General features: G+C 35.5%; 45 non-coding genes across 45 annotated transcripts; all 45 read right to left on the bottom strand.

The window, feature by feature from the left end:
- Positions 1-5217: 5217 nt before the first annotated feature.
- TRNAQ-CUG (transfer RNA glutamine (anticodon CUG)) lies at positions 5218-5289 on the bottom strand. The gene has a single exon. It is a non-coding gene; the product is annotated as a tRNA-Gln (tRNA).
- A 534-nt stretch (positions 5290-5823) lies between these two features.
- Positions 5824-5895, bottom strand: TRNAQ-CUG (transfer RNA glutamine (anticodon CUG)). The gene has a single exon. It is a non-coding gene; the product is annotated as a tRNA-Gln (tRNA).
- Positions 5896-6127: 232 nt separating this feature from the next.
- Positions 6128-6199, bottom strand: TRNAQ-CUG (transfer RNA glutamine (anticodon CUG)). The gene has a single exon. It is a non-coding gene; the product is annotated as a tRNA-Gln (tRNA).
- Positions 6200-6431: 232 nt separating this feature from the next.
- TRNAQ-CUG (transfer RNA glutamine (anticodon CUG)) lies at positions 6432-6503 on the bottom strand. Its single transcript has one exon. It is a non-coding gene; the product is annotated as a tRNA-Gln (tRNA).
- A 539-nt stretch (positions 6504-7042) lies between these two features.
- TRNAQ-CUG (transfer RNA glutamine (anticodon CUG)) lies at positions 7043-7114 on the bottom strand. The gene has a single exon. It is a non-coding gene; the product is annotated as a tRNA-Gln (tRNA).
- Positions 7115-7344: 230 nt separating this feature from the next.
- On the bottom strand, positions 7345-7416 carry TRNAQ-CUG (transfer RNA glutamine (anticodon CUG)). The gene has a single exon. It is a non-coding gene; the product is annotated as a tRNA-Gln (tRNA).
- A 233-nt stretch (positions 7417-7649) lies between these two features.
- On the bottom strand, positions 7650-7721 carry TRNAQ-CUG (transfer RNA glutamine (anticodon CUG)). Its single transcript has one exon. It is a non-coding gene; the product is annotated as a tRNA-Gln (tRNA).
- A 539-nt stretch (positions 7722-8260) lies between these two features.
- Positions 8261-8332, bottom strand: TRNAQ-CUG (transfer RNA glutamine (anticodon CUG)). Its single transcript has one exon. It is a non-coding gene; the product is annotated as a tRNA-Gln (tRNA).
- A 230-nt stretch (positions 8333-8562) lies between these two features.
- On the bottom strand, positions 8563-8634 carry TRNAQ-CUG (transfer RNA glutamine (anticodon CUG)). The gene has a single exon. It is a non-coding gene; the product is annotated as a tRNA-Gln (tRNA).
- Positions 8635-8867: 233 nt separating this feature from the next.
- Positions 8868-8939, bottom strand: TRNAQ-CUG (transfer RNA glutamine (anticodon CUG)). Its single transcript has one exon. It is a non-coding gene; the product is annotated as a tRNA-Gln (tRNA).
- A 1143-nt stretch (positions 8940-10082) lies between these two features.
- Positions 10083-10154, bottom strand: TRNAQ-CUG (transfer RNA glutamine (anticodon CUG)). Its single transcript has one exon. It is a non-coding gene; the product is annotated as a tRNA-Gln (tRNA).
- Positions 10155-10688: 534 nt separating this feature from the next.
- TRNAQ-CUG (transfer RNA glutamine (anticodon CUG)) lies at positions 10689-10760 on the bottom strand. Its single transcript has one exon. It is a non-coding gene; the product is annotated as a tRNA-Gln (tRNA).
- Positions 10761-10988: 228 nt separating this feature from the next.
- TRNAQ-CUG (transfer RNA glutamine (anticodon CUG)) lies at positions 10989-11060 on the bottom strand. The gene has a single exon. It is a non-coding gene; the product is annotated as a tRNA-Gln (tRNA).
- A 232-nt stretch (positions 11061-11292) lies between these two features.
- On the bottom strand, positions 11293-11364 carry TRNAQ-CUG (transfer RNA glutamine (anticodon CUG)). The gene has a single exon. It is a non-coding gene; the product is annotated as a tRNA-Gln (tRNA).
- Positions 11365-11903: 539 nt separating this feature from the next.
- On the bottom strand, positions 11904-11975 carry TRNAQ-CUG (transfer RNA glutamine (anticodon CUG)). Its single transcript has one exon. It is a non-coding gene; the product is annotated as a tRNA-Gln (tRNA).
- Positions 11976-12205: 230 nt separating this feature from the next.
- On the bottom strand, positions 12206-12277 carry TRNAQ-CUG (transfer RNA glutamine (anticodon CUG)). The gene has a single exon. It is a non-coding gene; the product is annotated as a tRNA-Gln (tRNA).
- A 233-nt stretch (positions 12278-12510) lies between these two features.
- On the bottom strand, positions 12511-12582 carry TRNAQ-CUG (transfer RNA glutamine (anticodon CUG)). Its single transcript has one exon. It is a non-coding gene; the product is annotated as a tRNA-Gln (tRNA).
- A 230-nt stretch (positions 12583-12812) lies between these two features.
- TRNAQ-CUG (transfer RNA glutamine (anticodon CUG)) lies at positions 12813-12884 on the bottom strand. Its single transcript has one exon. It is a non-coding gene; the product is annotated as a tRNA-Gln (tRNA).
- Positions 12885-13114: 230 nt separating this feature from the next.
- TRNAQ-CUG (transfer RNA glutamine (anticodon CUG)) lies at positions 13115-13186 on the bottom strand. Its single transcript has one exon. It is a non-coding gene; the product is annotated as a tRNA-Gln (tRNA).
- A 230-nt stretch (positions 13187-13416) lies between these two features.
- TRNAQ-CUG (transfer RNA glutamine (anticodon CUG)) lies at positions 13417-13488 on the bottom strand. Its single transcript has one exon. It is a non-coding gene; the product is annotated as a tRNA-Gln (tRNA).
- Positions 13489-13721: 233 nt separating this feature from the next.
- TRNAQ-CUG (transfer RNA glutamine (anticodon CUG)) lies at positions 13722-13793 on the bottom strand. Its single transcript has one exon. It is a non-coding gene; the product is annotated as a tRNA-Gln (tRNA).
- An 841-nt stretch (positions 13794-14634) lies between these two features.
- TRNAQ-CUG (transfer RNA glutamine (anticodon CUG)) lies at positions 14635-14706 on the bottom strand. The gene has a single exon. It is a non-coding gene; the product is annotated as a tRNA-Gln (tRNA).
- Positions 14707-14936: 230 nt separating this feature from the next.
- On the bottom strand, positions 14937-15008 carry TRNAQ-CUG (transfer RNA glutamine (anticodon CUG)). Its single transcript has one exon. It is a non-coding gene; the product is annotated as a tRNA-Gln (tRNA).
- A 233-nt stretch (positions 15009-15241) lies between these two features.
- On the bottom strand, positions 15242-15313 carry TRNAQ-CUG (transfer RNA glutamine (anticodon CUG)). The gene has a single exon. It is a non-coding gene; the product is annotated as a tRNA-Gln (tRNA).
- An 839-nt stretch (positions 15314-16152) lies between these two features.
- On the bottom strand, positions 16153-16224 carry TRNAQ-CUG (transfer RNA glutamine (anticodon CUG)). The gene has a single exon. It is a non-coding gene; the product is annotated as a tRNA-Gln (tRNA).
- A 232-nt stretch (positions 16225-16456) lies between these two features.
- Positions 16457-16528, bottom strand: TRNAQ-CUG (transfer RNA glutamine (anticodon CUG)). Its single transcript has one exon. It is a non-coding gene; the product is annotated as a tRNA-Gln (tRNA).
- Positions 16529-17062: 534 nt separating this feature from the next.
- TRNAQ-CUG (transfer RNA glutamine (anticodon CUG)) lies at positions 17063-17134 on the bottom strand. The gene has a single exon. It is a non-coding gene; the product is annotated as a tRNA-Gln (tRNA).
- Positions 17135-17366: 232 nt separating this feature from the next.
- TRNAQ-CUG (transfer RNA glutamine (anticodon CUG)) lies at positions 17367-17438 on the bottom strand. Its single transcript has one exon. It is a non-coding gene; the product is annotated as a tRNA-Gln (tRNA).
- Positions 17439-17670: 232 nt separating this feature from the next.
- Positions 17671-17742, bottom strand: TRNAQ-CUG (transfer RNA glutamine (anticodon CUG)). The gene has a single exon. It is a non-coding gene; the product is annotated as a tRNA-Gln (tRNA).
- A 237-nt stretch (positions 17743-17979) lies between these two features.
- TRNAQ-CUG (transfer RNA glutamine (anticodon CUG)) lies at positions 17980-18051 on the bottom strand. The gene has a single exon. It is a non-coding gene; the product is annotated as a tRNA-Gln (tRNA).
- Positions 18052-18281: 230 nt separating this feature from the next.
- TRNAQ-CUG (transfer RNA glutamine (anticodon CUG)) lies at positions 18282-18353 on the bottom strand. Its single transcript has one exon. It is a non-coding gene; the product is annotated as a tRNA-Gln (tRNA).
- A 230-nt stretch (positions 18354-18583) lies between these two features.
- On the bottom strand, positions 18584-18655 carry TRNAQ-CUG (transfer RNA glutamine (anticodon CUG)). The gene has a single exon. It is a non-coding gene; the product is annotated as a tRNA-Gln (tRNA).
- A 234-nt stretch (positions 18656-18889) lies between these two features.
- On the bottom strand, positions 18890-18961 carry TRNAQ-CUG (transfer RNA glutamine (anticodon CUG)). Its single transcript has one exon. It is a non-coding gene; the product is annotated as a tRNA-Gln (tRNA).
- A 230-nt stretch (positions 18962-19191) lies between these two features.
- On the bottom strand, positions 19192-19263 carry TRNAQ-CUG (transfer RNA glutamine (anticodon CUG)). The gene has a single exon. It is a non-coding gene; the product is annotated as a tRNA-Gln (tRNA).
- A 230-nt stretch (positions 19264-19493) lies between these two features.
- On the bottom strand, positions 19494-19565 carry TRNAQ-CUG (transfer RNA glutamine (anticodon CUG)). Its single transcript has one exon. It is a non-coding gene; the product is annotated as a tRNA-Gln (tRNA).
- Positions 19566-19794: 229 nt separating this feature from the next.
- Positions 19795-19866, bottom strand: TRNAQ-CUG (transfer RNA glutamine (anticodon CUG)). Its single transcript has one exon. It is a non-coding gene; the product is annotated as a tRNA-Gln (tRNA).
- A 232-nt stretch (positions 19867-20098) lies between these two features.
- Positions 20099-20170, bottom strand: TRNAQ-CUG (transfer RNA glutamine (anticodon CUG)). The gene has a single exon. It is a non-coding gene; the product is annotated as a tRNA-Gln (tRNA).
- An 840-nt stretch (positions 20171-21010) lies between these two features.
- Positions 21011-21082, bottom strand: TRNAQ-CUG (transfer RNA glutamine (anticodon CUG)). Its single transcript has one exon. It is a non-coding gene; the product is annotated as a tRNA-Gln (tRNA).
- Positions 21083-21312: 230 nt separating this feature from the next.
- On the bottom strand, positions 21313-21384 carry TRNAQ-CUG (transfer RNA glutamine (anticodon CUG)). Its single transcript has one exon. It is a non-coding gene; the product is annotated as a tRNA-Gln (tRNA).
- A 233-nt stretch (positions 21385-21617) lies between these two features.
- On the bottom strand, positions 21618-21689 carry TRNAQ-CUG (transfer RNA glutamine (anticodon CUG)). Its single transcript has one exon. It is a non-coding gene; the product is annotated as a tRNA-Gln (tRNA).
- An 838-nt stretch (positions 21690-22527) lies between these two features.
- Positions 22528-22599, bottom strand: TRNAQ-CUG (transfer RNA glutamine (anticodon CUG)). Its single transcript has one exon. It is a non-coding gene; the product is annotated as a tRNA-Gln (tRNA).
- Positions 22600-22831: 232 nt separating this feature from the next.
- TRNAQ-CUG (transfer RNA glutamine (anticodon CUG)) lies at positions 22832-22903 on the bottom strand. Its single transcript has one exon. It is a non-coding gene; the product is annotated as a tRNA-Gln (tRNA).
- Positions 22904-23437: 534 nt separating this feature from the next.
- On the bottom strand, positions 23438-23509 carry TRNAQ-CUG (transfer RNA glutamine (anticodon CUG)). Its single transcript has one exon. It is a non-coding gene; the product is annotated as a tRNA-Gln (tRNA).
- A 232-nt stretch (positions 23510-23741) lies between these two features.
- On the bottom strand, positions 23742-23813 carry TRNAQ-CUG (transfer RNA glutamine (anticodon CUG)). Its single transcript has one exon. It is a non-coding gene; the product is annotated as a tRNA-Gln (tRNA).
- A 230-nt stretch (positions 23814-24043) lies between these two features.
- On the bottom strand, positions 24044-24115 carry TRNAQ-CUG (transfer RNA glutamine (anticodon CUG)). The gene has a single exon. It is a non-coding gene; the product is annotated as a tRNA-Gln (tRNA).
- Positions 24116-24341: the final 226 nt, after the last annotated feature.

Here is a 24341-nt window from a genome sequence, read left to right as displayed (position 1 = left end):
TTTTTTATGACCGACTACCATGAAAAGTTATGACGAGGAAAATTAGGCGGGTAGGCTTGTGTTTAATGCTTTAAATTATATTCTACAATTAGTTCGATGTTTCAAGTGTCAACAGATTGACTCTGAATTCAATCTACAATCTATTTCAGACCCGATGTAACATTGTTTATCGGGAATGTATATAAGGCTATTAGTTGGATAGCAATGTGCAATTTCAAGAGAGAGAGAGAGAGAGAGAGAGAGAGAGAGAGAGAGAGAGAGAGAGAGAGAGAGAGGGAATTGGATGGGTAGGTGGAGGGAGTGGGAAGGGGTAATTGTTGATAGGTGGATGGGTATGTGAAGGTTTTGGGGAATTTAAAACCGGAAGAAAGGAGTAGGGTAACTCGCCTAATCCGAGGTGTATTGGTTCTCATTGACTATAAGGTAAAATCATTAGAGTAAACTACCTTAGCAAATAATTTCGAATAACTCCTATAAAACTATAAATTACGAAGGGGTGTTGTAACTAGTGTTATTTATACTGGCATAACTGTCCAATCAATAGCCTTGAAGACATTTCCGATAAACAGTGCCACATCGGGTCCACAATAGTAGTCCAATGGTTTAAGCATTAGTACCTTATTACATCTATCTATTTTCACGGTATAATATCAACTGACACGACCAATGACATAACTTCGTGTCTGAGTTGATATCAGATGACCTGAACTTTACATTTTTAGGTTCGGGAAAAGTACTGTACTAACAGGTCCCACCGAGATTCGAACTCAGATTGTTGGATTCAGTCCATAGTGCTAACCATTACACAATAGAACTAAATTAGTTACATTCGGACAAAATTCACATATATTTTCATGTCATAACTTAAAACTGCGGTTGTTTTATAAGCATGATAGTTGGTAACAGCATGATTACTACGAATTACCATCAGGATTATGATTATTTTCTAGTACAATGAACTATCGGTAATTATTTGCTTTTGTGCTTTAAAGACTTAAATGTTTTAATGAGAGACTACAATTAAAGTGTTTATAACATGGGGAAATTTAATTACTATTTTGTGATTAATGCTTTGAATTACATATTTGATTCCTTGGTGAATTATCAATACTTTATACTAAGAAACAAAGAATACAGTTCCTTGGTGTAATGGTAAGCCCTTTGAACTCTCAATTCACCAACCTGGTTCCTTGGTGTGATAGTAGCCACTTTAAACTCTGAACTCAACATTGCCAGTTTGAGTCTCAGTGAGATCTTTTATTGTTATACTTCACAATAACCTTAATAAGTGTACTTCGTTGTAGTTTTTTTATATGTCTAATATCATAAAATCGTTTTCCAGGTTTCTTTCTTATTTTAAAAGGAAATATGTCAAATACCCTACTAACTGTAATGTAACTACTAATGGCTCTGTATTTTACTGGGATTCTCATTAACAATGTTATGACAAAAACACCTAAACCTTTTTACTTTTTTAGGGTTTGGGTTACGGTGGGTTTTGATTAATATCAGTTGGCCTGAGCTTAACTTTTTTAGGTTTGGGAAAATTACAGTACTAACAGGTCCCACCGAAACTCGAACTCGGATTGTTGGATTCAGAGTCCAAAGTGCTAACCATTACACCGTGGAACCGGTTACATACAAATAAAATTCCCGAATTTTTAAATGTCATAACATAAAACTTGGGTCGACTATATACAATGATGTCTGGTGTACGTATTATCATCATAAGTTCCTATTATAATTGTGATTAATTTCCCGTACAATGAACTAATCGGCAATTATCAACAAGCTGGTATTTAACTAATTTTCATGTCTATGACTAACGAAAGTGATATGTAATAACACAGATTAGGGCATCAATTTTTTATAGTTTCATGATAGTGCTTCAAACTTTAAATCCTTCCATGGTGATCTGGTCAGTCCTAATCTAAATCTAACAACCTTGTTCCAAGGTGTAATGGTTATCACCTTCAACTGTAAATACAACAATCTGACTCCACATGTTACTATTGGTGTTATAATTATTTTCTAGTATAATCAGCCATCAGTAATAATGTGCTAGTTATAGCATATTACCAAAATTCGTGTTTTTATGATCGACAACAATGAAAGGTTATGATACGGGGAAAATTAGACATTTAATTTTTGTCATTAATGCCCCAATTGGTATAATCGGTTCCCTATAATTGTCAAAAGCTAGACTATGAATCCAACAATCTAGTGCAATGACGTAATGGTTAGTACCTTAAACTCTGAGCCCATCTATCTGTTCCCATAGCACTGTTACCATAATATCAGATGACTTGACCTGTAGCTTATAACTTTGGGTTTGTGCCGCTATCAGCTGACCTGAACCGAACATTGTTAGGTTTGGGAAAAGTACAGTACTAACAGGTCCCACCGAGACTCCAACTCGGATTGTTGGATTCAGAGTCCAAGTGCTGACCATTACACCAAGGAACCAGTTACAGACAAAATTCCCCTATATTTTCATACAATAACCTAAAACTATGGTGTATCATATAAGCATATTTGGCATCAGCATTATTGCTACAAATTACCATATTTTCTCGGTCAATGAACTATTGGTTATTATTCACTTTGGTGTTTAACCAAAGTTCATGTTTTGTGACTGACTTCATTAAAGGTTATAACATGGGGAAAATCAAGTGCCCAATTTATATGATTGGTTACATGGGAAATTGTCAGTACTTAAGACTACTAATCCAACAATGCAGTTCTGTGTGGTGCAATGGTAAGGACTTTGAAATCTTGATCCAACAACCTGGTTCCTTATTGTAATAGCTAGCATTTTGGATTGAATTCAACATTGCCTGTTTGAGTTTCAGTAGGATCTTTAATGGATATACTTTACAATAATTTTGATAAAAGTCCTTTATTGTTGTATTTTTTTAATTCATATATATAATACTATGAAACTTTTACAGAAGGTTACTTTTAAACTTTAATTTTGAATGGAAATATGTAGAATTCTTTACTAATGGTCATCAAGTGATGAGGTAAACAATGGAAAATATAACTAACTGCAACGTAACTAGTAACGGCTCTATATTTTACTGACAATTCATATTTATAATGCTAAGACAAAAAATACCTAAACTCTCTCATTTCTGAGTTAAGCCATCTAATTTAATAAAACGAATTTGATCTTACAGTTTTGAACATCAGTTGACAAGAACTTTACTTTTTTTTAGGCCCCACCAAGACTCGAACTCGGATCGTTGGATTCAGAGTCCAAAGTGCTAACCATTACACCATGGAACCGGTTAAAAGATAGAAATCCCAACTTTTCCCTATCATGCGATAAAACTGGAGTCTACTATATACACATTATGTCTGGTATAAGCACTGTTATTATAAGTTCATAGTATGATTACGAATAACTTCCACTCCAATCAACTATCTGTACTTATTTGCTAGTTTGTCTTTTACTAAATTTCCTGTCTACGACTAATTACTGTGAAATGTTATAACAGGGATAACCAGGGCTCCTATGTTTATGATCAATGCTTCAAATCATTATAACCAGTTTCATAGTGTAAGTGTCAGCACTGTGTAATGTAAACTATGAAACCAACAATCCATTTCCATGGTGTCCTCGTCAGTACTTTACACTCTAAATCTAACAATCTTTTTCCATGATGTAAGGGCTATCACTTTGAACTCTAAATCCAACAATTAGATTCCAGGAGTTACTATTACGTCTATGATTATTTTCTAGGTCAATTAACTGCCTGTAATCATTAAATAGATATTTCTTATAACCTACCGTGAACAGTTATGGCACAGGGAAAATTAGACACATGTTTGTGATTAATGGTTCAAATGATTATTAAGGCTTCAAATGGTATAACCGGTTCCCTGTATTGACAAAAGCTAGACTATGAATCCAACAATCTAGTTCAATCTGTTTTTTGGGTATACAATCAGATGACTTGACCTATAGGTTGTAACTTTAGGTTTGGGTTCATATTAGCTAACCTGAACTATGCCTTTTTAGGTTAGGGAAAAGTACAGTACAAACAGGTCCCATCAAGACTCCAACTCGGATTGTTGGATTCAGAGTCCAAGTGCATACCATTACACCATGGAACCAGCTACACAATTCACGTACATTTTCGTGTCATAACCTAAAATTGGGGTTGTCTATATAAGCAAGATATTTCGTAACAGCATTATGATTATATTTTTAGTACGATGAACTATCGGTAATTATTTGTTTTTATGTTTAACCAAAGTTCATGTTTTTTGTGATTGACTAAACTGAATGGTTATGACATGGGGAAGTTTAAGTACCTATTTTGTGATTAATGCTTCAAATGATATAATTGCTTCCATGGTGTATTATTAGTACTTTATGCATATGAATCCAACAATATAGTTCCATGGTGTGCTGTAATGGTAAGCGCTGTAAACTCTCAATCCAACAACCTGATTCCTTGGTGTGACAGTTAGCACTTTGAACTCCGAATTCAACAATGACAGTTTGACCCTAAGTGGGATCTTTAATTGTTGTATTTCAATAAAATCTTCATAAGTGTACTTCGTTATAGTATTTATCCAATTCATATATTCGATATTATAAAACAGTCTTAGAGAAGGCTATTTTCAAATAGAAACCTTGAATGGAAATATGTTAAATACCTTACTTAGTAGAGGTCATTAAGTGGTGAAAGGTAAAGAATGGATATAATAACTAACTGTATTGCAACTAGTAATGGCCAAATCTCATTAACAATGCTATGACAAAAATACGCAAACCTTCGAATTTTTGAAGACAGGAAACTAACGCCCAGTTATTGAATTCATCCAGTTTCAACTTATGGTGTTAATACCATCTGACCTGAGCTTTACTTTTTTATAAGGTTAGGGAAAAGTATCATAATAATAGGTCCCACCGAGACTCTAACTCGAATTGTTGGATTCAGAGTCCAAAGTACTAACCATTACACCATGGAACCAGCTATAAGTTACTATTCGCATTGTGATGAAATTCCACTAAGCGTACCGGTAATTTTTTGCTACTTTGTGTTTTACCAAAGTTTATGTTCTTACCACTAACGTGAGTGACAGATTATTATGACATAAGGGAAATTAAACACCTATGTTTGTAATTAACGATATTACAGTAACTTTGGGCTTGGATTCATATCAGCTAACTGTACTTTTCAGGAAAAGAACAATTACACTAAGAGGTCCCACCGAGACTTGAACTCGGATTGTTGGATTCAGAGTCCAAAGTGCTAACCATTACACCATGGAACCAGCTATTAGTTACGATTAGAATTATGACGAATTTCCACTGAGTGTACTGGTAATTTTTTGCTACTTTGTGTTTTACCAAAGTTTATGTTCTTCCCACTAACGTGAGTGACAGATTATTATGACAAGGAAAATTAAACACCTATGTTTGTAATTACCAACATTATAGTAACTTTGGGTTTGGGTTGATATCAGCTAACTGTACTTTTCAGGAAAAGTACATTTACATTAACAGGTCCACCCGACACTCGAACTCGGATTGTTGGATTCAGAGTCCAAATTGCAAACCATTACACCATGGAACCAGCTAATAGTTGCTATTAGAATTGTGATGAAATTCCACTACGCAAACAAGTAATTTTTTGCTAGCTTGTGTTTTACCAAACTTTAAGTTCTTACTACTAACGTGAGTGACAGATTATTATGACATATGGAAAATTAAGCACCTATGTTTGTTATTAACGATATTATAGTAACTTTGGGTTTAGGCTGATATCGGCTAACTTTACTTTTCAGGAAAAGCACAGTTTCATCAACAGGTCCCACCGAGACTCGAACTCGGATTGTTGGATTCAGAGTCCAAAGTGCTAACCATTACACCATGGAACCAGCTATAAGTTACTATTAGAATTGTGTTGAATTTCCACTATGCATTCTGGAAATCTTTTGCTACTTTGTGTTTTACCAAAGTTTATGTTCTTACCCCAAACGTACGTGGCAGATTATTATGATATAAGGAAAATTAAGCACCTATGTTTGTAATTAACGACATTACAGTAACTCTGGGTTTGGGTTGATATCAGTTAACTGTACTTTTCAGGAAAAGTACAGTTACATTAACAGGTCCCACCGAGACTCGAACTCGGATTGTTGGATTCAGAGTCCAAAGTGCTAACCATTACACCATGGAACCGGCAATTACTTACTACTAGAATTCTGATGAATTTCCACTAAGCGTACCAGTAATTTTTTGCTACTTTGTGTTTTACCAAAGTTTATGTTCTTACCACTAACGTGAGTGACAGATTATTATGACATGAGGAAAATTAAGCACCTATGTTTGTAATAAACGATATTGTAGTAACTTTGGGCTTGGGTTAATATCAGCTAACTCTACTTTTCCGGAAAAGAACAATTACACTGCAAGGTCCCACCGAGACTCGAACTCGGATTGTTGGATTCAGAGTCCAAAGTGCTAACCATTACACCATGGAACCAGCTATTAGTTACCATTAGAATTGTGACGAATTTCCACTAAGCGTACCAGTAATTTTTCGCAACTGTACTTTGTGTTTTACCCAAGTTTATGTTCTTACCACTAACGTGAGTGACAGATTATTATGACATAAGGAAAATTAAGCACCTATGTTTGTAATTAACGATATTACAGTAACTCTGGGTTTGGGTTGATATCAGTTAACTGTACTTTTCAGGAAAAGTACAGTTACATTAACAGGTCCCAACGAGACTCGAACTCGGATTGTTGGATTCAGAGTACAAAGTGCTAACCATTACACCATGGAACCAGCTATTTGTTACTATTAAATTTGTGATGAATTTCCACTAAGCGTACTGGTAATTTTTTGCTAATGTGTTTTACCAAAGTTTATGTTCTTACCACTAACGTGAGTGACAGATTATTATGACATAAGGAAAGTTAAGCACCTATGTTTGTAATTAACGATATTACAGTAACTTTGGGCTTGGATTCATATCAGCTAACTGTAATTATCTGGAAAAGAATAGTTAGACTAAGAGGTCCCACCGAGACTCGAACTCGGATTGTTGGATTCAGAGTCCAAAGTGCTAACCATTACACCATGGAACCAGCTATTAGTTACGAATAGAATTGTGACGAATTTCCACTAAGTGTACCAGTAATTTTGTGCTAGTTTGTGCTTTACCAAAGTTTATGTTCTTCCCACTAACGTGAGTGACAGATTATTATGACAAGGAAAATTAAGCACCTATGTTTGTAATTACCAACATTATAGTAACTTTGGGTTTGGGTTGATATCAGCTAACTGTACTTTTCAGGAAAAGTACAGTTACATTAACAGGTCCCACCGAGACTCGAACTCGGATTGTTGGATTCAGAGTCCAAAGTGCTAACCATTACACCATGGAACCAGCTATAAGTTACTATTAGAATTGTGATGAAATTCCACTAAGCGTACTGGTAATTTTTTGCTAGTTTGTGTTTTACCAAATTTTATGTTCTAACTACTAACGTGAGTGACAGATTATTATGACATAAGGAAAATTAAGCACCTATGTTTGTAATTAATGATATTAATAGTAATTTTGGGTTTAGGTTGATATCGGCTAACTTTACTTTTCAGGAAAAGCTCAGTTTCATCAACAGGTCCCACCGAGACTCGAACTCGGATTGTTGGATTCAGAGTCCAAAGTGCTAACCATTACACCATGGAACCAGCTATTAGTTACCATTAGAATTGTGACGAATTTCCACTAAGCGTACCAGTAATTTTTTGCTACTGTACTTTGTGTTTTACCCAAGTTTATGTTCTTACCACTAACGTGAGTGACAGATTATTATGACATAAGGAAAATTAAGCACCTATGTTTGTAATTAACGATATTACAGTAACTCTGGGTTTGGGTTGATATCAGTTAACTGTACTTTTCAGGAAAAGTACAATTACATTAACAGGTCCCACCGAGACTCGAACTCGGATTGTTGGATTCAGAGTCAAAAGTGCTAACCATTACACCATGGAACCAGCTATTTGTTACTATTAAATTTGTGATGAATTTCCACTAAGCGTACTGGTAATTTTTTGCTAATGTGTTTTACCAAAGTTTATGTTCTTACCACTAACGTGAGTGACAGATTATTATGACATAAGGAAAATAAAGCACCTATGTTTGTAATTAACGATATTACAGTAACTTTGGGCTTGGATTCATATCAGCTAACTGTACTTATCAGGAAAAGAACAGTTACACTAAGAGGTCCCACCGAGACTCGAACTCGGATTGTTGGATTCAGAGTCCAAAGTGCTAACCATTACACCATGGAACCAGCTATTAGTTACGATTAGAATTGTGACGAATTTCCACTAAGTGTACCAGTAATTTTGTGCTAGTTTGTGTTTTACCAAAGTTTATGTTCTTCCCACTAACGTGAGTGACAGATTATTATGACAAGGAAAATTAAGCACCTATGTTTGTAATTACCAACATTATAGTAACTTTGGGTTTGGGTTGATATCAGCTAACTGTACTTTTCAGGAAAAGTACAGTTACATTAACAGGTCCCACCGAGACTCGAACTCGGATTGTTGGATTCAGAGTCCAAAGTGCTAACCATTACACCATGGAACCAGCTATAAGTTACTATTAGAATTGTGATGAAATTCCACTAAGCGTACTGGTAATTTTTTGCTAGTTTGTGTTTTACCAAATTTTATGTTCTTACTACTAACGTGAGTGACAGATTATTATGACATAAGGAAAATTAAGCACCTATGTTTGTAATTAACGATATTAATAGTAATTTTGGGTTTACGTTGATATAGGCTAATTTTACTTTTCAGGAAAAGCTCAGTTTCATCAACAGGTCCCACCGAGACTCGAACTCGGATTGTTGGATTCAGAGTCCAAAGTGCTAACCATTACACCATGGAACCAGCTATTAGTTGCTATTAGAATTGTGTTGAATTTCCAATAAGTGTACTGGTAATTTTGTGCTAGTTTGTGTTTTACCAATGTTTATGTTCTTACCACTAACATGAGTGACAGATTATTATGACATAAGGAAAATTAAGCACCTATGTTCATAATTAACGATATTATAGTAACTTTGGGTTTGGGTTGATATCAGCTAACTGCACTTTTCAGGAAAAGTACAGTTACATTAACATGTCCCACCGAGACTCGAACTCGGATTGTTGGATTCAGAGTCCAAAGTGCTAACTATTACACCATGAAACCAGCTATTAGTTACTATAAGAATTGCAACGAATTTCCACTAAGCATACCGATAATTTTTTGTTAGTTTGTGTTTTACCAAAGTTTATATTCTTACCACTAACGTAAGTGACATATTATTATGATATAAGGAAAATTAAGCACCTATGTTTGTAATTAACGATATTATAGTAACTTTGGGCTTGGGTTGATATCAGCTAACTGTACTTTTCAGGAAAAGTAGTTACATTAACAGGTCCCACCGAGACTCGAACCCGGATTGTTGGATTCAGAGTCCAAAGTGCTAACCATTACACCATGGAACCAGCTATAAGTTACTATTAGAATTCTGAAGAATTTCCACTAAGCGTTCCGGTAATCTTTTGCTACTTCGTGTTTTACCAAAGTTTATGTTCTTACCCCTAACGTACGTGGCAGATTATTATGATATAAGGAAAATTAAGCACCTATGTTTGTAATTAACGATATTACAGTAACTCTTGGGTTTGGGTTGATATCAGTTAACTGTACTTTTCAGGAAAAGTACAATTACATTAACAGGTCCCACCGAGACTCGAAATCGGATTGTTGGATTCAGAGTCCAAAGTGCTAACCATTACACCATGGAACCAGCTATTAGTTACTATGATAATTGTGATGAATTTCCACTAAGTGTAGAGGTAATTTTTTGCTACTTTGTGTTTTACCGAAGTTTATATTCTTACCGCTAACGTGAGTGACAGATTATAATGACATAAGGGAAATTAAACACCTATGTTTGTAATTAACGATATTACAGTAACTTTGGGCTTGGATTCATATCAGCTAACTGTACTTTTCAGGAAAAGAACAATTACACTAAGAGGTCCCACCGAGACTTGAACTCGGATTGTTGGATTCAGAGTCCAAAGTGCTAACCATTACACCATGGAACCAGCTATTAGTTACGATAAGAATTATGACGAATTTCCACTGAGTGTACTGGTAATTTTTTGCTACTTTGTGTTTTACCAAAGTTTATGTTCTTCCCACTAACGTGAGTGACAGATTATTATGACAAGGAAAATTAAACACCTATGTTTGTAATTACCAACATTATAGTAACTTTGGGTTTGGGTTGATATCAGCTAACTGTACTTTTCAGGAAAAGTACATTTACATTAACAGGTCCACCCGACAGTCGAACTCGGATTGTTGGATTCAGAGTCCAAATTGCTAACCATTACACCATGGAACCAGCTATTAGTTGCTATTAGAATTGTGATGAAATTCCACTACGCAAACGAGTAATTTTTTGCTAGCTTGTGTTTTACCAAACTTTATGTTCTTACTACTAACGTGAGTGACAGATTATTATGACATATGGAAAATTAAGCACCTATGTTTATTATTAACGATATTATAGTAACTTTGGGTTTAGGCTGATATCGGCTAACTTTACTTTTCAGGAAAAGCACAGTTTCATCAACAGGTCCCACCGAGACTCGAACTCGGATTGTTGGATTCAGAGTCCAAAGTGCTAACCATTACACCATGGAACCAGCTATAAGTTACTATTAGAATTGTGTTGAATTTCCACTATGCGTTCTGGAAATCTTTTGCTAGTTTGTGTTTTACCAAAGTTTATGTTCTTACCCCAAACGTACGTGGCAGATTATCATGATATAAGGAAAATTAAGCACCTATGTTTGTAATTAACGACATTACAGTAACTCTGGGTTTGAGTTAATATCAACTGTACTTTTCAGGAAAAGTACAGTTACATTAACAGGTCCCACCGAGACTCGAACTCGGATTGTTGGATTCAGAGTCCAAAGTGCTAACCATTACACCATGGAACCAGCAATTAGTTACTATTAGAATTCTGATGAATTTCCACTAAGCGTACCAGTAATTTTTTGCTACTTTGTGTTTTACCAAAGTTTATGTTCTTACCACTAACGTGAGTGACAGATTATTATGACATGAGGAAAATTAAGCACCTATGTTTGTAATTAACGATATTGTAGTAACTTTGGGCTTGGATTAATATCAGCTAACTCTACTTTTCCGGAAAAGAACAATTACACTGTGAGGTCCCACCGAGACTCGAACTCGGATTGTTGGATTCAGAGTCCAAAGTGCTAACCATTACACCATGGAACCAGCTATTAGTTACCATTAGAATTGTGACGAATTTCCACTAAGCGTACCAGTAATTTTTTGCTACTGTACTTTGTGTTTTACCCAAGTTTATGTTCTTACCACTAACGTGAGTGACAGATTATTATGACATAAGGAAAATTAAGCACCTATGTTTGTAATTAACGATATTACAGTAACTCTGGGTTTGGGTTGATATCAGTTAACTGTACTTTTCAGGAAAAGTACAGTTACATTAACAGATCCCACCGAGACTCGAACTCGGATTGTTGGATTCAGAGTCCAAAGTGCTAACCATTACACCATGGAACCAGCTATTTGTTACTATTAAATTTGTGATGAATTTCCACTAAGCGTACTGGTAATTTTTTGCTAATGTGTTTTACCAAAGTTTATGTTCTTACCACTAACGTGAGTGACAGATTATTATGACATAAGGAAAATTAAGCACCTATGTTTGTAATTAACGATATTACAGTAACTTTGGGCTTGGATTCATATCAGCTAACTGTAATTATCAGGAAAAGAACAGTTACACTAAGAGGTCCCACCGAGACTCGAACTCGGATTGTTGGATTCAGAGTCCAAAGTGCTAACCATTACACCATGGAACCAGCTATTAGTTACGAATAGAATTGTGACAAATTTCCACTAAGTGTACCAGTAATTTTGTGCTAGTTTGTGTTTTACCAAAGTTTATGTTCTTCCCACTAACGTGAGTGACAGATTATTATGACAAGGAAAATTAAGCACCTATGTTTGTAATTACCAACATTATAGTAACTTTGGGTTTGGGTTGATATCAGCTAACTGTACTTTTCAGGAAAAGTACAGTTACATTAACAGGTCCCACCGAGACTCGAACTCGGATTGTTGGATTCAGAGTCCAAAGTGCTAACCATTACACCATGGAACCAGCTATAAGTTACTATTAGAATTGTGATGAAATTCCACTAAGCGTACTGGTAATTTTTTGCTAGTTTGTGTTTTACCAAATTTTATGTTCTTACTACTAACGTGAGTGACAGATTATTATGACATAAGGAAAATTAAGCACCTATGTTTGTAATTAACGATATTAATAGTAATTTTGGGTTTAGGTTGATATCGGCTAACTTTATTTTTCAGGAAAAGCTCAGTTTCATCAACAGGTCCCACCGAGACTCGAACTCGGATTGTTGGATTCAGAGTCCAAAGTGCTAACCATTACACCATGGAACCAGCTATTAGTTGCTATTAGAATTGTGACGAATTTCCACTAAGTGTACCAGTAATTTTGTGCTAGTTTGTGTTTTACCAAAGTTTATGTTCTTCCCACTAACGTGAGTGACAGATTATTATGACAAGGAAAATTAAGCACCTATGTTTGTAATTACCAACATTATAGTAACTTTGGGTTTGGGTTGATATCAGTTAACTGTACTTTTCGGGAAAAGTACAATTACATTAACAGGTCCCACCGAGACTCGAACTCGGATTGTTGGATTCAGAGTCCAAAGTGCTAACCATTACACCATGGAACCAGCTATTTGTTACTATTAAATTTGTGATGAATTTCCACTAAGCGTACTGGTAATTTTTTGCTAATGTGTTTTACCAAAGTTTATGTTCTTACCACTAACGTGAGTGACAGATTATTATGACATAAGGAAAATTAAGCACCTATGTTTGTAATTAACGATATTACAGTAACTTTGGGCTTGGATTCATATCAGCTAACTGTAATTATCAGGAAAAGAACAGTTACACTAAGAGGTCCCACCGAGACTCGAACTCGGATTGTTGGATTCAGAGTCCAAAGTGCTAACCATTACACCATGGAACCAGCTATTAGTTACGAATAAAATTGTGACGAATTTCCACTAAGTGTACCAGTAATTTTGTGCTAGTTTGTGTTTTACCAAAGTTTATGTTCTTCCCACTAACGTGAGTGACAGATTATTATGACAAGGAAAATTAAGCACCTATGTTTGTAATTACCAACATTATAGTAACTTTGGGTTTGGGTTGATATCAGCTAACTGTACTTTTCAGGAAAAGTACAGTTACATTAACAGGTCCCACCGAGACTCGAACTCGGATTGTTGGATTCAGAGTCCAAAGTGCTAACCATTACACCATGGAACCAGCTATAAGTTACTATTAGAATTGTGATGAAATTCCACTAAGCGTACTGGTAATTTTTTGCTAGTTTGTGTTTTACCAAATTTTATGTTCTTACTACTAACGTGAGTGACAGATTATTATGACATAAGGAAAATTAAGCACCTATGTTTGTAATTAACGATATTAATAGTAATTTTGGGTTTAGGTTGATATCGGCTAACTTTACTTTTCAGGAAAAGCTCAGTTTCATCAACAGGTCCCACCGAGACTCGAACTCGGATTGTTGGATTCAGAGTCCAAAGTGCTAACCATTACACCATGGAACCAGCTATTAGTTGCTATTAGAATTGTGACGAATTTCCACTAAGTGTACCAGTAATTTTGTGCTAGTTTGTGTTTTACCAAAGTTTATGTTCTTCCCACTAACGTGAGTGACAGATTATTATGACAAGGAAAATTAAGCACCTATGTTTGTAATTACCAACATTATAGTAACTTTGGGTTTGGGTTGATATCAGTTAACTGTACTTTTCGGGAAAAGTACAATTACATTAACAGGTCCCACCGAGACTCGAACTCGGATTGTTGGGTTCAGAGTCCAAAGTGCTAACCATTACACCATGGAACCAGCTATTAGTTACCATTAGAATTGTGACGAATTTCCACTAAGCGTACCAGTAATTTTTTGCTACTGTACTTTGTGTTTTACCCAAGTTTATGCTCTTACCACTAACGTGAGTGACAGATTATTATGACATAAGGAAAATTAAGCACCTATGTTTGTAATTAACGATATTACAGTAACTCTGGGTTTGGGTTGATATCAGTTAACTGTACTTTTCAGGAAAAGTACAGTTACATTAACAGGTCCCACCGAGACTCGAACTCGGATTGTTGGATTCAGAGTCAAAAGTGCTAACCATTACACCATGGAACCAGCTATTTGTTACTATTAAATTTGTGATGAATTTCCACTAAGCGTACTGGTAATTTTTTGCTAATGTGTTTTACCAAAGTTTATGTTCTTACCACTAACGTGAGTGACAGATTATTATGACATAAGGAAAATAAAGCACCTATGTTTGTAATTAACGATATTACAGTAACTTTAGGCTTGGATTCATATCAGCTAACTGTACTTATCAGGAAAAGAACAGTTACACTAAGAGGTCCCACCGAGACTCGAACTCGGATTGTTGGATTCAGAGTCCAAAGTGCTAACCATTACACCATGGAACCAGCTATTAGTTACGATTAGAATTGTGACGAATTTCCACTAAGTGTACCAGTAATTTTGTGCTAGTTTGTGTTTTACCAAAGTTTATGTTCTTCCCACTAACGTGAGTGACAGATTATTATGACAAGGAAAATTAAGCACCTATGTTTGTAATTACCAACATTATAGTAACTTTGGGTTTGGGTTGATATCAGCTAACTGTACTTTTCAGGAAAAGTACAGTTACATTAACAGGTCCCACCGAGACTCGAACTCGGATTGTTGGATTCAGAGTCCAAAGTGCTAACCATTACACCATGGAACCAGCTATTAGTTACTATTAGAATTGTGATGAAATTCCACTAAGCGTACTGGTAATTTTTTGCTAGTTTGTGTTTTACCAAATTTTATGTTCTTACTACTAACGTGAGTGACAGATTATTATGACATAAGGAAAATTAAGCACCTATGTTTGTAATTAACGATATTAATAGTAATTTTGGGTTTACGTTGATATCGGCTAATTTTACTTTTCAGGAAAAGCTCAGTTTCATCAACAGGTCCCACCGAGACTCGAACTCGGATTGTTGGATTCAGAGTCCAAAGTGCTAACCATTACACCATGGAACCAGCTATTAGTTGCTATTAGAATTGTGTTGAATTTCCACTAAGTGTACTGGTAATTTTGTGCTAGTTTGTGTTTTACCAATGTTTATGTTCTTACCACTAACATGAGTGACATATTATTATGACATAAGGAAAATTAAGCACCTATGTTCATAATTAACGATATTATAGTAACTTTGGGTTTGGGTTGATATCAGCTAACTGCACTTTTCAGGAAAAGTACAGTTACATTAACATGTCCCACCGAGACTCGAACTCGGATTGTTGGATTCAGAGTCCAAAGTGCTAACTATTACACCATGAAACCAGCTATTAGTTACTATAAGAATTGCAACGAATTTCCACTAAGCATACCGATAATTTTTTGTTAGTTTGTGTTTTACCAAAGTTTATATTCTTACCACTAACGTAAGTGACAGATTATTATGATATAAGGAAAATTAAGCACCTATGTTTGTAATTAACGATATTATAGTAACTTTGGGCTTGGGTTGATATCAGCTAACTGTACTTTTCAGGAAAAGTAGTTACATTAACAGGTCCCACAGAGACTCGAACTCGGATTGTTGGATTCAGAGTCCAAAGTGCTAACCATTACACCATGGAACCAGCTATAAGTTACTATTAGAATTCTGATGAATTTCCACTAAGCGTTCCGGTAATCTTTTGCTACTTTGTGTTTTACCAAAGTTTATGTTCTTACCCCTAACGTACGTGGCAGATTATTATGATATAAGGAAAATTAAGCACCTATGTTTGTAATTAACGATATTACAGTAACTCTTGGGTTTGGGTTGATATCAGTTAACTGTACTTTTCAGGAAAAGTACAATTACATTAACAGGTCCCACCGAGACTCGAACTCGGATTGTTGGATTCAGAGTCCAAAGTGCTAACCATTACACCATGGAACCAGCTATTAGTTACTATGATAATTGTGATGAATTTCCACTAAGTGTAGAGGTAATTTTTTGCTACTTTGTGTTTTACCGAAGTTTATATTCTTACCACTAACGTGAGTGACAGATTATTATGACATAAGGGAAATTAAACACCTATGTTTGTAATTAACGATATTACAGTAACTTTGGGCTTGGATTCATATCAGCAAACTGTACTTTTCAAGAAAAGAACAATTACACTAAGAGGTCCCACCGAGACTTGAACTCGGATTGTTGGATTCAGAGTCCAAAGTGCTAACCATTACACCATGGAACCAGCTATTAGTTACGATTAGAATTATGACGAATTTCCACTGAGTGTACTGGTAATTTTTTGCTACTTTGTGTTTTACCAAAGTTTATGTTCTTCCCACTAACGTGAGTGACAGATTATTATGACAAGGAAAATTAAACACCTATGTTTGTAATTACCAACATTATAGTAACTTTGGGTTTGGGTTGATATCAGCTAACTGTACTTTTCAGGAAAAGTACATTTACATTAACAGGTCCACCCGACACTCGAACTCGGATTGTTGGATTCAGAGTCCAAATTGCTAACCATTACACCATGGAACCAGCTATTAGTTGCTATTAGAATTGTGATGAAATTCCACTACGCAAACGAGTAATTTTTTGCTAGCTTGTGTTTTACCAAACTTTATGTTCTTACTACTAACGTGAGTGACAGATTATTATGACATATGGAAAATTAAGCACCTATGTTTGTTATTAACGATATTATAGTAACTTTGGGTTTAGGCTGATATCGGCTAACTTTACTTTTCAGGAAAAGCACAGTTTCATCAACAGGTCCCACCGAGACTCGAACTCGGATTGTTGGATTCAGAGTCCAAAGTGCTAACCATTACACCATGGAACCAGCTATAAGTTACTATTAGAATTGTGTTGAATTTCCACTATGCGTTCTGGAAATCTTTTGCTACTTTGTGTTTTACCAAAGTTTATGTTCTTACCCCAAACGTACGTGGCAGATTATCATGATATAAGGAAAATTAAGCACCTATGTTTGTAATTAACGACATTACAGTAACTCTGGGTTTGGGTTAATATCAGTTAACTGTACTTTTCAGGAAAAGTACAGTTACATTAACAGGTCCCACCGAGACTCGAACTCGGATTGTTGGATTCAGAGTCCAAAGTGCTAACCATTACACCATGGAACCAGCAATTAGTTACTATTAGAATTCTGATGAATTTCCACTAAGCGTACCAGTAATTTTTTGCTACTTTGTGTTTTACCAAAGTTTATGTTCTTACCACTAACGTGAGTGACAGATTATTATGACATAAGGAAAATTAAGCACCTATGTTTGTAATTAACGATATTGTAGTAACTTTGGGCTTGGATTAATATCAGCTAACTCTACTTTTCCGGAAAAGAACAATTACACTGTGAGGTCCCACCGAGACTCGAACTCGGATTGTTGGATTCAGAGTCCAAAGTGCTAACCATTACACCATGGAACCAGCTATTAGTTACCATTAGAATTGTGACGAATTTCCACTAAGCGTACCAGTAATTTTTTGCTACTGTACTTTGTGTTTTACCCAAGTTTATGTTCTTACCACTAACGTGAGTGACAGATTATTATGACATAAGGAAAATTAAGCACCTATGTTTGTAATTAACGATATTACAGTAACTCTGGGTTTGGGTTGATATCAGTTAACTGTACTTTTCAGGAAAAGTACAGTTACATTAACAGGTCCCACCGAGACTCGAACTCGGATTGTTGGATTCAGAGTCCAAAGTGCTAACCATTACACCATGGAACCAGCTATTTGTTACTATTAAATTTGTGATGAATTTCCACTAAGCGTACTGGTAATTTTTTGCTAATGTGTTTTACCAAAGTTTATGTTCTTACCACTAACGTGAGTGACAGATTATTATGACATAAGGAAAATTAAGCACCTATGTTTGTAATTAACGATATTACAGTAACTTTGGGCTTGGATTCATATCAGCTAACTGTAATTATCAGGAAAAGAACAGTTACACTAAGAGGTCCCACCGAGACTCGAACTCGGATTGTTGGATTCAGAGTCCAAAGTGCTAACCATTACACCATGGAACCAGCTATTAGTTACGAATAGAATTGTGACAAATTTCCACTAAGTGTACCAGTAATTTTGTGCTAGTTTGTGTTTTACCAAAGTTTATGTTCTTCCCACTAACGTGAGTGACAGATTATTATGACAAGGAAAATTAAGCACCTATGTTTGTAATTACCAACATTATAGTAACTTTGGGTTTGGGTTGATATCAGCTAACTGTACTTTTCAGGAAAAGTACAGTTACATTAACAGGTCCCACCGAGACTCGAACTCGGATTGTTGGATTCAGAGTCCAAAGTGCTAACCATTACACCATGGAACCAGCTATAAGTTACTATTAGAATTGTGATGAAATTCCACTAAGCGTACCTGGTAATTTTTTGCTAGTTTGTGTTTTACCAAATTTTATGTTCTTACTACTAACGTGAGTGACAGATTATTATGACATAAGGAAAATTAAGCACCTATGTTTGTAATTAACGATATTAATAGTAATTTTGGGTTTAGGTTGATATCGGCTAACTTTATTTTTCAGGAAAAGCTCAGTTTCATCAACAGGTCCCACCGAGACTCGAACTCGGATTGTTGGATTCAGAGTCCAAAGTGCTAACCATTACACCATGGAACCAGCTATTAGTTGCTATTAGAATTGTGACGAATTTCCACTAAGTGTACCAGTAATTTTGTGCTAGTTTGTGTTTTACCAAAGTTTATGTTCTTCCCACTAACGTGAGTGACAGATTATTATGACAAGGAAAATTAAGCACCTATGTTTGTAATTACCAACATTATAGTAACTTTGGGTTTGGGTTGATATCAGTTAACTGTACTTTTCGGGAAAAGTACAATTACATTAACAGGTCCCACCGAGACTCGAACTCGGATTGTTGGATTCAGAGTCCAAAGTGCTAACCATTACACCATGGAACCAGCTATTTGTTACTATTAAATTTGTGATGAATTTCCACTAAGCGTACTGGTAATTTTTTGCTAATGTGTTTTACCAAAGTTTATGTTCTTACCACTAACGTGAGTGACAGATTATTATGACATAAGGAAAATTAAGCACCTATGTTTGTAATTAACGATATTACAGTAACTTTGGGCTTGGATTCATATCAGCTAACTGTAATTATCAGGAAAAGAACAGTTACACTAAGAGGTCCCACCGAGACTCGAACTCGGATTGTTGGATTCAGAGTCCAAAGTGCTAACCATTACACCATGGAACCAGCTATTAGTTACGAATAAATTGTGACGAATTTCCACTAAGTGTACCAGTAATTTTGTGCTAGTTTGTGTTTTACCAAAGTTTATGTTCTTCCCACTAACGTGAGTGACAGATTATTATGACAAGGAAAATTAAGCACCTATGTTTGTAATTACCAACATTATAGTAACTTTGGGTTTGGGTTGATATCAGCTAACTGTACTTTTCAGGAAAAGTACAGTTACATTAACAGGTCCCACCGAGACTCGAACTCGGATTGTTGGATTCAGAGTCCAAAGTGCTAACCATTACACCATGGAACCAGCTATAAGTTACTATTAGAATTGTGATGAAATTCCACTAAGCGTACTGGTAATTTTTTGCTAGTTTGTGTTTTACCAAATTTTATGTTCTTACTACTAACGTGAGTGACAGATTATTATGACATAGGAAAATTAAGCACCTATGTTTGTAATTAACGATATTAATAGTAATTTTGGGTTTAGGTTGATATCGGCTAACTTTACTTTTCAGGAAAAGCTCAGTTTCATCAACAGGTCCCACCGAGACTCGAACTCGGATTGTTGGATTCAGAGTCCAAAGTGCTAACCATTACACCATGGAACCAGCTATTAGTTGCTATTAGAATTGTGACGAATTTCCACTAAGTGTACCAGTAATTTTGTGCTAGTTTGTGTTTTACCAAAGTTTATGTTCTTCCCACTAACGTGAGTGACAGATTATTATGACAAGGAAAATTAAGCACCTATGTTTGTAATTACCAACATTATAGTAACTTTGGGTTTGGGTTGATATCAGTTAACTGTACTTTTCGGGAAAAGTACAATTACATTAACAGGTCCCACCGAGACTCGAACTCGGATTGTTGGGTTCAGAGTCCAAAGTGCTAACCATTACACCATGGAACCAGCTATTAGTTACCATTAGAATTGTGACGAATTTCCACTAAGCGTACCAGTAATTTTTTGCTACTGTACTTTGTGTTTTACCAAGTTTATGCTCTTACCACTAACGTGAGTGACAGATTATTATGACATAAGGAAAATTAAGCACCTATGTTTGTAATTAACGATATTACAGTAACTCTGGGTTTGGGTTGATATCAGTTAACTGTACTTTTCAGGAAAAGTACAGTTACATTAACAGGTCCCACCGAGACTCGAACTCGGATTGTTGGATTCAGAGTCAAAAGTGCTAACCATTACACCATGGAACCAGCTATTTGTTACTATTAAATTTGTGATGAATTTCCACTAAGCGTACTGGTAATTTTTTGCTAATGTGTTTTACCAAAGTTTATGTTCTTACCACTAACGTGAGTGACAGATTATTATGACATAAGGAAAATAAAGCACCTATGTTTGTAATTAACGATATTACAGTAACTTTAGGCTTGGATTCATATCAGCTAACTGTACTTATCAGGAAAAGAACAGTTACACTAAGAGGTCCCACCGAGACTCGAACTCGGATTGTTGGATTCAGAGTCCAAAGTGCTAACCATTACACCATGGAACCAGCTATTAGTTACGATTAGAATTGTGACGAATTTCCACTAAGTGTACCAGTAATTTTGTGCTAGTTTGTGTTTTACCAAAGTTTATGTTCTTCCCACTAACGTGAGTGACAGATTATTATGACAAGGAAAATTAAGCACCTATGTTTGTAATTACCAACATTATAGTAACTTTGGGTTTGGGTTGATATCAGCTAACTGTACTTTTCAGGAAAAGTACAGTTACATTAACAGGTCCCACCGAGACTCGAACTCGGATTGTTGGATTCAGAGTCCAAAGTGCTAACCATTACACCATGGAACCAGCTATTAGTTACTATTAGAATTGTGATGAAATTCCACTAAGCGTACTGGTAATTTTTTGCTAGTTTGTGTTTTACCAAATTTTATGTTCTTACTACTAACGTGAGTGACAGATTATTATGACATAAGGAAAATTAAGCACCTATGTTTGTAATTAACGATATTAATAGTAATTTTGGGTTTACGTTGATATCGGCTAATTTTACTTTTCAGGAAAAGCTCAGTTTCATCAACAGGTCCCACCGAGACTCGAACTCGGATTGTTGGATTCAGAGTCCAAAGTGCTAACCATTACACCATGGAACCAGCTATTAGTTGCTATTAGAATTGTGTTGAATTTCCACTAAGTGTACTGGTAATTTTGTGCTAGTTTGTGTTTTACCAATGTTTATGTTCTTACCACTAACATGAGTGACATATTATTATGACATAAGGAAAATTAAGCACCTATGTTCATAATTAACGATATTATAGTAACTTTGGGTTTGGGTTGATATCAGCTAACTGCACTTTTCAGGAAAAGTACAGTTACATTAACATGTCCCACCGAGACTCGAACTCGGATTGTTGGATTCAGAGTCCAAAGTGCTAACTATTACACCATGAAACCAGCTATTAGTTACTATAAGAATTGCAACGAATTTCCACTAAGCATACCGATAATTTTTTGTTAGTTTGTGTTTTACCAAAGTTTATATTCTTACCACTAACGTAAGTGACAGATTATTATGATATAAGGAAAATTAAGCACCTATGTTTGTAATTAACGATATTATAGTAACTTTGGGCTTGGGTTGATATCAGCTAACTGTACTTTTCAGGAAAAGTAGTTACATTAACAGGTCCCACAGAGACTCGAACTCGGATTGTTGGATTCAGAGTCCAAAGTGCTAACCATTACACCATGGAACCAGCTATAAGTTACTATTAGAATTCTGATGAATTTCCACTAAGCGTTCCGGTAATCTTTGCTACTTTGTGTTTTACCAAAGTTTATGTTCTTACCCCTAACGTACGTGGCAGATTATTATGATATAAGGAAAATTAAGCACCTATGTTTGTAATTAACGATATTACAGTAACTCTTGGGTTTGGGTTGATATCAGTTAACTGTACTTTTCAGGAAAAGTACAATTACATTAACAGGTCCCACCGAGACTCGAACTCGGATTGTTGGATTCAGAGTCCAAAGTGCTAACCATTACACCATGGAACCAGCTATTAGTTACTATGATAATTGTGATGAATTTCCACTAAGTGTAGAGGTAATTTTTTGCTACTTTGTGTTTTACCGAAGTTTATATTCTTACCACTAACGTGAGTGACAGATTATTATGACATAAGGGAAATTAAACACCTATGTTTGTAATTAACGATATTACAGTAACTTTGGGCTTGGATTCATATCAGCAAACTGTACTTTTCAAGAAAAGAACAATTACACTAAGAGGTCCCACCGAGACTTGAACTCGGATTGTTGGATTCAGAGTCCAAAGTGCTAACCATTACACCATGGAACCAGCTATTAGTTACGATTAGAATTATGACGAATTTCCACTGAGTGTACTGGTAATTTTTTGCTACTTTGTGTTTTACCAAAGTTTATGTTCTTCCCACTAACGTGAGTGACAGATTATTATGACAAGGAAAATTAAACACCTATGTTTGTAATTACCAACATTATAGTAACTTTGGGTTTGGGTTGATATCAGCTAACTGTACTTTTCAGGAAAAGTACATTTACATTAACAGGTCCACCCGACACTCGAACTCGGATTGTTGGATTCAGAGTCCAAATTGCTAACCATTACACCATGGAACCAGCTATTAGTTGCTATTAGAATTGTGATGAAATTCCACTACGCAAACGAGTAATTTTTTGCTAGCTTGTGTTTTACCAAACTTTATGTTCTTACTACTAACGTGAGTGACAGATTATTATGACATATGGAAAATTAAGCACCTATGTTTGTTATTAACGATATTATAGTAACTTTGGGTTTAGGCTGATATCGGCTAACTTTACTTTTCAGGAAAAGCACAGTTTCATCAACAGGTCCCACCGAGACTCGAACTCGGATTGTTGGATTCAGAGTCCAAAGTGCTAACCATTACACCATGGAACCAGCTATAAGTTACTATTAGAATTGTGTTGAATTTCCACTATGCGTTCTGGAAATCTTTTGCTACTTTGTGTTTTACCAAAGTTTATGTTCTTACCCCAAACGTACGTGGCAGATTATCATGATATAAGGAAAATTAAGCACCTATGTTTGTAATTAACGACATTACAGTAACTCTGGGTTTGGGTTAATATCAGTTAACTGTACTTTTCAGGAAAAGTACAGTTACATTAACAGGTCCCACCGAGACTCGAACTCGGATTGTTGGATTCAGAGTCCAAAGTGCTAACCATTACACCATGGAACCAGCAATTAGTTACTATTAGAATTCTGATGAATTTCCACTAAGCGTACCAGTAATTTTTTGCTACTTTGTGTTTTACCAAAGTTTATGTTCTTACCACTAACGTGAGTGACAGATTATTATGACATAAGGAAAATTAAGCACCTATGTTTGTAATTAACGATATTGTAGTAACTTTGGGCTTGGATTAATATCAGCTAACTACTTTTCCGGAAAAGAACAATTACACTGTGAGGTCCCACCGAGACTCGAACTCGGATTGTTGGATTCAGAGTCCAAAGTGCTAACCATTACACCATGGAACCAGCTATTAGTTACCATTAGAATTGTGACGAATTTCCACTAAGCGTACCAGTAATTTTTTGCTACTGTACTTTGTGTTTTACCCAAGTTTATGTTCTTACCACTAACGTGAGTGACAGATTATTATGACATAAGGAAAATTAAGCACCTATGTTTGTAATTAACGATATTACAGTAACTCTGGGTTTGGGTTGATATCAGTTAACTGTACTTTTCAGGAAAAGTACA

This window comes from Palaemon carinicauda, chromosome 1 (assembly GCF_036898095.1).
Source record: "Palaemon carinicauda isolate YSFRI2023 chromosome 1, ASM3689809v2, whole genome shotgun sequence".
NCBI classification, from domain to species: Eukaryota; Metazoa; Arthropoda; class Malacostraca; order Decapoda; family Palaemonidae; genus Palaemon; species Palaemon carinicauda.
This window is presented reverse-complemented; position numbering and strand designations above follow the sequence as displayed.